This window comes from Sceloporus occidentalis, unplaced genomic scaffold, assembly GCF_023333645.1.
Source record: "Sceloporus occidentalis isolate IW3139 unplaced genomic scaffold, rSceOcc1.0.p SCAF_9, whole genome shotgun sequence".
Taxonomy (NCBI): domain Eukaryota; kingdom Metazoa; phylum Chordata; class Lepidosauria; order Squamata; family Phrynosomatidae; genus Sceloporus; species Sceloporus occidentalis.
Window position 1 is genome coordinate 28370577 of NW_028316989.1, and position 12425 is coordinate 28383001.

Consider the following 12425-nt stretch of genomic DNA (forward strand, 5'->3'; position numbering starts at 1 on the left):
CTGCAATGCAAACAAGACCCACATCGCACCCCTCCTCTTTCCCACTTCAACCATTTGTTTAAAAGGAAAAAAGGAGGAGAAAAAAAGAAAAAGGAAGAAAAGGAATAGGGGGAGGTGGGGAAGGACAGAGAGAAAGAGAGAGAGAGAGAGATGCATTGAAATTCCAGCAGAGTATCAGGGGTGGTTTCCTAGTCCTTGAGAGAGAAATGTGTTTGTGAAAATGCAAGCTTTTTGTCTCTTGCAAGAAAAAGAGAGAGAGAGAGAAAGTGGGGGGAGGAAAGGAAAAACCGAGGGGGCCCCCAGCTAAATCTACATCGGTGGCCTGGTCTGGGCTGAGCCATTCTATGCCTTTCTCTATTCAAGTCAATGAAGTGCCCTGGGACCCTGTTTTTTGATCTAGTCCATTGGAGAAAGTGACAGAATTCTAATATATTTGTTTAATGCTTTTCAATGGGAGCCTTTCACACTCCTTCTGCCTCTCTCCCCCCTTTTTTTGGAGGGAGGGAAGAGAAGCCCCCCAGAAAAGGAGGGAGGGAGGGAGGGAGAGAGAAAGAAAGAGAGCTCTCTGCAAAGAGGGGTTTTGGATGGTTTTTGGCCTCTTCTCTCCTTCCCAGTTCCTCTCTTTCTCCTCTTCTTTTTCTCTCCCAACTTCCAAATTTTGGCACAAAGGCAATCCTTCACTTCCTCAGCTCTTTCCTTTCTTTCCTCCTTCTTTCCTTCCTTCTTTACTCCTTTCTTGCTTTTTTCTTCCTTTCTTCCCTATTTTCTTCCTTCCTTCCTTTTTGCTTCCCTTCTTTCTTTCTTTCTTTCCTATTTTTATTTCCTTCCTTCATGCTTTCTTCCCCCCTTTCCTTGTTCCCTTCTTCCCTCCGTCCTTTCCTCCTTTCCTTTTCCTCCTTCCTTCGTTTCTTTCCCCTTTCCCTCTTTCCTTTCCTCCCTCCCCCCTTTCCTCCCTTCTGCCTTTCCTCTTTTTCTTTCCTTCCTTCTTTTCTTCTTTCCTTTTTCCTTTTTTCTTCCTATCCTCCTTTCTTTGTTTCCTTCTTTCCTCCCTCCCTTATTTCCTTCCCTCCATCCTTTTTCTCCCTCCTTTCTTTTCTCTTGCTTTCTTCTTTCTTCTTTATCTCATCCTCTTTCTTTCCTCCTCTTCCTTCCTTCCTTCCTTTTTGTTCCTTTTTCTCTCTTTCTTTCCTCTTTTTGCCTTCCTTCTTCCCTCCTATCTTTCTCTCCTCCTCCTTTCTTTGCTCCTTTTTCTCCCTCCTTTCCTTCTTCTTTTTTCCTTCTTCCTCCTTTTTTCCTTCTTTCTTCCCTCCTAGCTTTCTCTCCTCCTTTTTTCATCCTCTTTATTTATTTCTTCCCTCCTATCTCTCTCCTCCTCTTTCTTTCCTCCTCCTTCTTCCTTCCCTTTTTGCTCCTTTTTCCTCCCTCCTTTCTTTCCTCTTCCTTCTTTCCTTCCTTCCTTCTTCCTTCCCTCCAAACTTTCTCTCCCTCCCTCCCTCCCTCCCTCCCTCCCTCCCTCCCTTCCTTCCTTTCTCTCCTTTCTCTTTCTTTTCTTTTCTTTTCTTTTCTTTTCTTTTCTTTCTTTCTTTCTTTCTTTCTTTCCTTCCTTCCTTCCTTCCTTCCTAACTTTATCTCCTCCTCTTTCTTTCTTTCTTTCCTTCCTTCTGCCTGTGTGTCTTTCTCTCCTTTCTCAGGAGGCTCCAAAAAGTGGGAAGAGGGGGAGAAAGCGAGGCAAAAGCCCCAGCTGTGGGTTGATATTGTCAGTTGGGGGAAAGAGAGAAAGAAAGAAAGAAAGAAAGAAAGAAAGAAAGGGGCTGGGAGGCCATTGTCAGTCCCTGGCAGGGGTCCCAAGCCTCCCTTTTACAGCCTGTAATTGAAACATATTAATTAGATAATTTGTTGTTAGTTTAAAAGAAACAAATACAGACCCTTCAAGGCCTCTTCGCAGACCCAGCCTTCCTTTCATCTCCCCCTTCAGCCTCTTCCTCCCTTCCTCCTCTCCACCCTCCCAATCTCTCTTTCTCTCTTCTTTAATTTGAATATATATATATATATATATATATATATATATATGCATGCCTTTGCAGACTGCTCATTCCAGACTGATAAAGCTATGCCTCTCTCTCTCTATATATATATATATATACACACACACACACACACACACACACAGAGAGAGAGAGAGAGAGAGAGAGAGAGAGAGACATAGCTTTGTCAGTCTGGAATGATCAGTCTGCAAAGGCATCCTGAATGTAGGTCTCTCTTGGAGGGAAAGAAGCTGGAGCAGAAGCTCTGGTCTGAAGAAGTCTTGGGAAAGATCTGAGCAAAAAGACCTTTCTGCTCCTGCTTTTTTGCAGTGAGGAGAAGCAAAAGGGAGTTGCATCTCAAGGGAGGGATTAGAGTCCTCTATTGTCAACATTTTAAAGTTGTCAACAGTGGGGTGAATGTGTTCTCCTCTGGCCTCAGCCTGGGAGGCCAGAGCGATGCTCCCTTAGAGCCAAAGCAAAACAGAAGCAGGATCAGGATGATGATGATGATGATGATGATGATGATAAACATAAGCATAATGTGTGTATATGACATTACATGATAATATCACACACACATATATACATACATACATGTATAGCTTTACATAATGTTATAAAATATACAACGTGTGCATGCTTATGCTGTGTTATATGGGTATATAATACGATATACAGTGTGTATACGCTTATTCCGTATGATTTGTGTTTACATAATGTTATAAAATACACAATGCGTGTATGCTTACGCTATATTATATGTGTTTACATCATGTTACACAATATACAATGTGTGTATGCTCATGCTATATGTGTTTACGTAATGCTATAAAATATACATTTTGCATAGGCTTACGCTATATTATATATGTTTACATAAAGTTGTAAAATGTACAATGTGTGTATGCTTATGCTCTATTATAAGTGCGTATATATATATATATATATATATATATATATATATAACTAGTAACCCTACCACAGGATTGCCTTTGGGTCCTTATAAATCAAAAATGACTTGGAGACACATCACAACAGACACATTCTTGTATAGTGTAGTATAGTATTAGTATTAGTATACATTCTTGTAAAGTTTATGACCTGTGCTGAATTTTTAGCAACTTGCCTTTTGAAACTCAGCAAGAGGTTCCAAAATTAAAACCAGAATCCCTTTCTTTCAATTGCAAAAGAAAACCCACTTTAGTTTTGCAAGAAGATGATAGCTCTCTGGACCTCCTTGGTTTGAAAAGAAGCCAGGCTTCCAAGAAGGAAGAAATTGGGTCCAGAGGTTTATATTTATATAGAGGAGTCGGTTGTGTGAATTCTGGTCTCTTTAGGTGAGAATAAATGATGTGGGTTAGTTGGCTTTGGAGAAGAAGAACCCACCTGGAGTTAATGCTGGAAGGAGACAAGGCAAATGAAGACATTAGTATTTAAAATCCCTGTTTCTTTGGAGGAAGGCTCGCCCTGGTCAATGCTTTTGTGCAAAATAGGTCAGAAAAGATGGAGAACTGGGGATTGCGGGACTCAAATCCTCTCTTCTGCTCTCCAGATAAGTCTGAAAGGTGTCCACACGCCCTTTAGAAGTGGTTCTGCTTTAGACTTTTGGTTTCAAGCCCTTGCAAGTTTTATTCCAGATGGTCAGACCCAAATTATAAAGCCCTAAAGCTGACCTTCTCTCTCAGCATCCTTCCAAAGTGAGGTCCAGGCTGCACCTGCAACTATAAAAACGACACACTTTTGGCACCACTTTAACTGCCAGGGCTCCATCCTATGGAATCCTGGGATTTGTGGTTTGGTGGCCCACCTGCACTACAATTCCCAGGATTTCATAGGATGGAGCGGCAGGACTTAAAGTGGTATCAAGCGTCATGACTTTTTCAGTGATTCCCAAACTTTGGTCTTCTAGGTTTTGGGACTTCAACTCCCAGAAGCCCCAGTTGCCATGGCCAAAGGCCAAGCATTCTGGGAACTAAAGGTTTTTTTTTGGGGGGGGGGAGAAACTTAATGCATGAAAGGGATGTTTTTTGGGGGGGGGAGACTTGGAACTTCCCTTATAGGTGGATTGTGCCATTGGAACCATCTTTAACTGCCATAAAGAGAGAGAGAGAGAGAGATGATAAATTTATAAAGATAGATAGCTAGTCAGATAGATGGATAGCTAGATAGATTGGCAGATATTGATAGACAGGTAGACAGACAGACACACAGACAGATGATAGATAGATAGATAGATGATAGATAGATAGATAGATAGATAGATAGATAGATAGATAGGCAGGCAGATGGATGGGTGGATGGACATACAGACAGACAGAAAGATATTGATAGACAGACAAACAGATAGATAGGCAAATAGACAGATTAAGAGATAGACAAATATTGATAGGCAGGTAGGCAGACAGACTGATAGATAGGCAGATAGATAGATAGATAGATTAGATAGATAGATGATAGATAGATAGATAGATAGATAGATAAGATAGAGATATAGATAGGTAGACAGACAGACTGACAGATAGACTGACAGATAGTCTGATAGATAAGAAAGACAGGCAGAGAGATGGATTGATAGATGGATGGATAGACAGATAGCTAGTAAGTAGCAAGTACCTCTATTACTAATGTACTAAGCAGTTTACAAACTGTAAGCTGATGGACAGATAAATAGAGGGATAAATAGATAAAGGGATAAATAAATAGAGACAGAGACTGACAGATTGACAGATAGATTGACTGATAGGCAGGTAGACACAGATAGGCAGATGGATGGATGGACGGACAGACAGTCAGACAGAGGCAGATAAACAGGCGGATGGATAGATAGATAGATAGATAGATAGATAGATGAAGAAAAGAAAGAAGACACATAAGGCAAGTGCTCTTCTTCTTAAGCCATTGAGCTCCAAGGCTTTCCTTCCCCCTTTTCCTTCTTTAGGACCCCAGCCTCAGCCCCGATTCCCAACAGCAGCCTTTCTCACGTTCCCCTGCAGCAAACACGTGTCTTTGGGTTTCCAAGCCACGTCACGTGTGGATTGAAACCTGGAAGCTTGCATGCATGCCTGGGTCCTTTCCTTTTAGCTTCTCCTCTCTGGCAGCTGTGCTTTTTCAGCCATGCTTTGGGAAAGAAATGTGGAGATATTTGGAGTTTTGTTCTCCCTTGAACCTGTGCAACACACACATATATCCACAACACACACATACACACAACGTACTCCTTGTTTACTCAGAGGTCCTCTCCATTTGCAAAAAGAAATCAACTTTGCATTACCTGAACACACAACTTTCTGGCCCTTTCTTTGGGAAAAGGAAGGGAAAAAAGACTGCGCAGAGAGTCCCTCTTTATACACATTTTAATGAGAAAATATCCTTTGGACGCAGAGTTTCATAATTTAACGCAAAGCCCCGAAATATTTGTTTGTTTTTGATTTTTTAATTTTAATTTTAAAACCAATAATAACCCCCAAAAACATTGGTCTCAAAAAATAAAATAAACCATGCATGCCAGGAAGGAAACAAGAACACCAATATTTTAAATATCATGCTTGTTCTGTACAGCAGGAAATTACATACATATATATGTGTGTGTGTATGTGTGTGTGTTTGTGTATGTCTGTGTGTATAGGACAAGCTGGATCCCTGTCCAAAAAGTTAATTTGGTTTTATGTGTGCGTTTCCAAATTATCTTTTAGGACAAGGATCCAGGCTGTCCTATATAATCACTTATATATATATATATATATATGGAGTAAATTATATAGGACAGGCTGTCCCAAAAGTTAATTTGCTTTTGTGTGTGTGTTTGTGTGTATATATATTATGTGTGTGTATGTGTGTCCAAATTAAATTTTGGGACAGGAATCCAGTCTCTCCTATACAATTTCCTATATACACACATATATACATACATATACATATATAGGAGAGACTAGGTCCCTGTCCTTAACATTAATTTTAGGACATTATAATTTGGGAAATTACATTGGACAGGCTGTCCAAAAAATTAATTTGGTTTTGTGTGTGTGTTTGTGTGTGTGTCTGTATATGTATCTATGTTTGTGTGTGTTTCTGTGTATCCAAATTAATTTTTAGCCTGTCATATATGTGTGTGTGTGTGTATGTATGCATATTTATGTATGTGTATATGTGTGTGTGTGTGTGTATATATATATGTGTGTATGTGTGTGTGTGTGTGTGTATATATATATACATATATATTTGTGTGTGTCTGTATATGTATCTATGTGTGTGTGTCTGTGTGTATCCAAATTAATTTTTAGGGCAGGGCTCCAGCCTGTCATATATATATGTTTGTGTGTGTGTGTGTATGTATATTTATGTATGTGTATATGTGTGTGTGTGTGTATATATATGTGTGTGTGTGTGTGTGTGTGTGTGTGTATATATATATATATATATTTATGTGTGTGTGTATATGTATCTATGTGTGTGTGTGTGTCTGTGTATCCAAATTAATATTTAGGGCAGGGATCCAGCCTGTCCTATATAACGTCCTATATATACAGTGTATACGTGTATACACACACACACACACACACACACCATATATATATATATATATATATATATATATATATATATATTCTACAGACACACAAACCCTTCCTTCTTTTCTGCTGGATGTTCCCCCCATTTCTGAACATCCTTTTCCCGGAGGAACTGTTTCCGAAGCAAATCGTCATAATCAACAATAACCACCTTCTTTTCTTTCGGGGGCTATTTATTTCCTCCCCTTTCCCTTTAACTGAAAGGGTCCACAAAGAGAGGGGTGGGTTCGTTTGCGAAGAAAGTGCATTCACTTTTCGGATGGGAAGGCATTCCTGTTCACAAAGACATGTACAGTTCTTCCTTGGAAAAGAGGGGAAAGGCCCGTTTCATCTCTTTTTAAACCGTTTTCTTTTTGCCAAACTGGAAAAAATACAATTAAAAAGTAAAATAAATAAAACAAAACACATAAAAGGTCCTCCAAAGTCTCTTGGCCCCAAGAAATCCCTCTTTCACATGAACGGGAAAGAAAGGGAAAGAAGAAAAGAAGGAGAAAGCATGGGATGGAGAGATGGAGTCGGGTTTAATCCCGGATTTTAATCCTTTTGGGTTACAAAGTGAAGCCTTTCTAAACCCAGTTTTTTGGGCTGCAGACTTGTGCCACAACTACAAATCCCAGAATTCCTTACCACTGAACGCTGACAGTTTAAAGCGGTATCGAACCGCATTAATTCTGCAGTGTAGATGCAACCCTGGTTTCCTTGGCTTCATCCGCGCTGCAGAAATGATCCGAATCGACACCATTTGAGCTTCGCTTGGAGCTCTGTTCTGGTGCAAAAACAAACTATAAATCCCAGGATTATTCCCTAGCACTAAACCTTGGCAATTAAAGCGGCGTCAAACCGGATTATTTCTGCAGTCCAGATTGCAGCCGCGGCATTCAGTTGGGGTTTACTCTTGAGCAAATGCAATTAGGATTGAGCCAACCATTACAAGAAGCCGAATCCGATGCAAGTTTACTCCAGAGTAAATGCAACGCAAGCTGGGGTCGAAGGCGTTTTACTCCTAAGAGTTGCACTTTCCCTCCAATGCATTTCTCTGCAGACTTACCTGAGAGTAAACCTCACCTAACACCAAAATCTGGCCCCAAACACAATCTATGGCCTGTTACAGACTGCCAAAATAAAGCTGCTTCGGGTCTCTTTGGAGGTATGCTATTTAAATGATGCATGGGTCCTAAGAATCCGGAAGCTGCACCAAAGCTGCACTCCAGTGCTTAGGAATCTGAAGTCGAATAAAATTTGGGAGTAATTAAAAACACCTGAATGTCCCTGAAATTGCCTTCTTCTCCGTGGCGTTTTTGTACGTTTATTACGTTTCTGCTCCTTGCCGAACTTGTTCCCGTTTCCTTCCAACGCAAAATGCACGGAAGGAGCAGGAACGGAAGAGATGAAAAGGAAAAGCCACGGATTAGGGAGCGTTTGGGACCGTTTTCCAACAGATGAATAGAAGGGGATGAGAGAAAAGAGGGAATAATAAACCCTCCAGATTTTTTAATTTAGGGGGAAAAAAACGTCCTTAACGTGTTTCCAACGAAACGGTCAACAAAACAAATGGTCAACAAGACGGTGGCCTGTTACAGACTGCCAAAATAAAGCTGCTTCGGGTCTCTTTGGAGGTATGCTGTTTAAATGATGCATGGGTCCTAAGAGTCCGGAGGTCGCGCCAAAGCCACACTCCATTCCTAAGCACTGGAGTGCAGCTTTGGTGCAGCTTCCGGATTCTTAGGATGCATGCATCATTTAAACAGCATACCTCCAAAGAGACCCGAAGCAGCTTTATTTTGGCAGTCTGTAACAGGCCATAGGAAGACCCTCCAAAAGCCGTTTTTGGAAACTGTTTTTGGAACTATTTTTGTGTTGGAGCGGAGAAATCCGAAACGATCAGAAAACATAGCTATGGTTTGCATCTAATTTGTGGGCGGCAGAAGTAATCCGGTTTGACACCGCTTTAACTGCAATGGCCCCATATCGTCAGGGATTTGTGTGCTCTTCGACAGAGAAAGCTAACTCTTCCTCCAAACTATAAATTGCATTGCATGCAGCCAGGGAGGTTAAAGCGATGTCAAACCGGATTATTTCTGCAGTGCAGGTGCAGGAAAAGAGTGGCTGAATTCGGAACAAGGGACAGATCCAAACCAGGATGGAGAGGAGACACAACCGGAGGAAGGTTGTGTAGTCTGGGGATGTGTATCCACACTGAAGAAATAAAGCGGTTTGACACCACTTGAACTGCCCTAATTCAATGCTATGCAACTCTAGGATTTATAGTTCGGTGAGAGAATAAACGACCAATCCCAGGATTCCATAGCACTGAGCCATAGCACTTAAAAGTGGGGTTAAACTGCTTTATTTCTGCAGTGCGGATAGAATTTGGGTCTCACCTTGTGTCTTCTCTGTGTTTCTCTCTAGGTTGAAAAATGGTCCAATTTTTCCTTTCAAAATCCAAATAATAAAATAATATTGATGATGATGATATTTCTGAAAGTGGCAAGAAGGCCTCAAGTACCTTTGAAAGTCAACACAACAACCCTGCAAAAGGTTGTGTATATCTCAAATTGTGAAAGGTTGTGAAGTTGGCTACCAAACTCCTCTCCAGGTCCATTGAGCTGAATGGAGTCCCTTTTGCAAGGGAAGGGAGCAAAGTGGCTCCAAAGACCTCAAAACCTCCTCAATTTTGGAAAGCAAAGGATGGTGTGTGTGTGTGTGGGGGGGGGGGGCTAGGACATATGGGGGGGGGTCCCTTCACCCCGACCCCACCCCACCTTGTACACATGAAAGCCCATACACACACCCAACCTCCTCCTTGTCCCTGGCTTTCCTGTCTGGAGCAAAAGGAATGGCTGCAAAGTGGCTCCAAAAAGAAACCTTCTCAGTTTTAGAAAGTGGGGATGGTGGATGGTGGGAGACAGGTGGGGTTGGGTCCCTTCCTCCCTTAATACCCCACCCACCCTGTACACGTGAACGCTGATACACACAGCCCTCTCCTTGCACCTAGCTCTCTGGAGCCAGGAATGGCAGCAAAGTCCAAAGAGATGGGGAAACCTCCCCTATTTTGGAAAACAGAGGTGGGGGCCTTGTGGGGGGGGGAGTCGGACAGTTGGGGTCAGAGTAGGGTCCCTTAACTTCCCAGTTCACCCCCATTTCAACTCACTCTGTACACGTGAGCAGCCATACACACGATCCCTTCCTTGTCCCTGCCAGCAAAGAGTCCAAAGAGAAAGAGAAAACTCTTGAATTTTGCAAAAGCAGAGATGGGGCTAGATGGGGGTCGGTGGTGGGAGGGAATCAGAGAAGTGGGGGTGGAAGTGGGGGTCCCTTAACTTCCAAATACACCCCTTCACCCCCACCCCACCCCACCCAATACACATGAGCGGCCAATACACACAATCTTGTCCTTGTCTTTTTTTCCTCTCTAGAGCAAGGAATGAGATCAAAAGTCCAAGAGATGGAGAAAGCTCAGTTTTGCAGAAGCAGAGATGGGGGTCAGAGGGCTGATGGGGGGCGAATGGAATTGGACAAGTGGGGCTGGAAGTGGGGGGTCCCTTAAACTCAAAATTCACCCCTTCACCCCACATCACTCTATACATGACCTTGTCCTTGTCCTGTCCCAAGAGGGGTTATGGGCCCAGGAGAGCCTTGTTATGGGGCAGGGCGGGTGTCCCCGTCTGTGTCCGTAGGTCAGTGGACTGCAACGGGGCCGTGGAGGGCTGAAGCGGGGCTGGTGAGGGTCTCGCTGGGGGTGGCGGGGCTGCTTTGGCTGGAGGCCGCCGTCTGGGAGGCCGCGGTGGGGCTGAGCGAAGGGGCCGAGGTGGAGAGGATGGCCGGGATTGGGGCTGGCAGGGCAGGCAAGGAGGGCACCGTGGCCTTGATGGGGACTGGGATGGCCGGCAGAGTGGGACCCCCAACCCCTAGGCCCCCCACCCCGCCTCCACCGCCCCCAGCCCCATGGCAGAGGGGCTTCAGGGGCACCCCATAGTGGCCTCCGTAGTCTCCATGCCCGGTTCCAGCCATGGTGGGGTCCAGCATGGCCCCGGTGCCATACATGTGGGGCCAGGCGGGTGGCGGCCAACTGGTTGGAAAGGGGGTACGCCCCGGCCATGGGTTGCATGGATGATGGGAAGGCCAGTCCTCCTGCGGTGGGTCCTCCGGGCATCTTGTACTCTCGGGCGATGATGTTCTCGATGGCGAAGGGGTGCTTGAAGCTGGAAGGCGGGGAGGCCAAGGCATAGGGGCCCCCCATGGATGGACCCAAGTGGGGGGCTGCCCCAGAGGACGAGGAGGATGAAGATGCAGCTGCTGCCAAGGCACTCAGACGGAGTTTGGCCTGCTGCTGCAAGTACTGGGCAGTGGCTGCAGCAGCTGCAGCTGCGGCCACAGCTTCAGAGGGCTTCCCGGAAGCGGTCAAGGGGTCAGCCTTGAGGACCTTGAAGCGCTTCCTTCTGCGGAGGAAGCTTCCGTTCTCGAACATGTCTCCGCAGCTGGGATGCAGGGCCCAGAAGCTTCCTTTTCCCGGCTGGTCGGGCCTCCGGGGGATCTTGATGAAGCAGTCGTTGAAGGAGAGGTTGTGGCGGAGGGAGTTCTGCCAGCGCTGCGTGTTCTCCCGGTAGTAAGGAAAGCGCTCCATGATGAACTTGTAGATCTCGCTCAGAGGGAGCATCTTCTCCGGGCAGCTCTGGATCGCCATCGCCGTCAAAGAGATGTAGGAATAAGGCGGCTTCTGGTCGCTGTAGGTGTTGCGTCCTGGACGGGGCATCCTGAGAGCTAAGGGAAAGAAAGAGAGAGAGAGAGAAGAGAAGAGAGAGAAAAGAAGAGAAAGGTTAGGCACTCAGGACTGCACTCACAGGGCGGGAGGGGCAGGGCATGGAGAAAGGAAGGAAGGAAGGAAGGAAGGAAGGAAGGAAGGAAGGAAGGAAATTAGAGACGTAAGATCCACGGGTTGCGGGAGGAAAGAGGAAAGAAAGAGAGAAAGAAAGAGGAAAATTAGACATTTAGGATCCCGCGCAGGAGAGGAAGGCTGAGTGAGAAGAGGAGAAGGAAGGAAGGAAGGAAGGAAGGAAGGAAGGAAGGAAGGAAGGAAGATGAAAATTAGACACTTGGGATACTGTGCAGGAGAGGTGAGGAGGAAAGGGGGAGGGAGGGAGGAAGGGAGGAAGGGAGGAAGGAAGGAAGGAAGGAAGGAAGGAAGGAAGGAAGGGGAAAATTAGACACTTAGGACCCACACAGGAGAACAGGGCTCAAGGAGAAGAGGGGAAGGAAGGAAGGAAGGAAGGAAGGAAGGAAGGAAGGAAGGAAGAAAATTAGACACCTAGGATCCTGCACAGAAGAGGAGAGCTGAGGGAGAAGAGGAGGAAAGAAGGAAGGAAGGAAATTAGACACTTAGGATTCTGTGCAGAAGAGGAGAGCTGAGGGAGGAAAGAAGGAAGGAAAGAAAGAGAGGAAAAGAGGGAAATTGGGCACTTAGGATGGTGTTGCGCAGATGGGAGGAAGAATTCCTGGCGGAGGGAGGACAGGATAGATGGAGAGGAAAGAGAGGGAGGGAGGGAGGAAGGAAGGAAGGAAGGAAAGAGAGAATAGAGAATTAGAGAGGGAATCAGGATCGGGCTTCAAGGGTGAGCACAGGATCCTGAAGAATAGGATGCCTCTGTGTAGACTTTGAGTAGGGCTACTCCAGGGAAATCTCGCCCTGCCAAGCAAAAGTTGGGAGATCCTAAGATGGAGAAGGAGTGTGAGAGATCCTATGTGATCTATGGGAAAGGAATCTCTCTTGGATCCACTCAGGAGGAAAGAGTTTGGAAGCGAATCAGATCCACTTGATTTTCATATATATATATAT

General features: G+C 44.8%; 1 pseudogene; it reads right to left on the reverse strand.

Annotated features, from left to right (window-relative positions):
* Positions 1 to 10270: 10270 nt before the first annotated feature.
* LOC149307131 (forkhead box protein B1-like) lies at positions 10271 to 11345 on the reverse strand (annotated as a pseudogene).
* Between the last annotated feature and the right edge of the window lie 1080 nt (positions 11346 to 12425).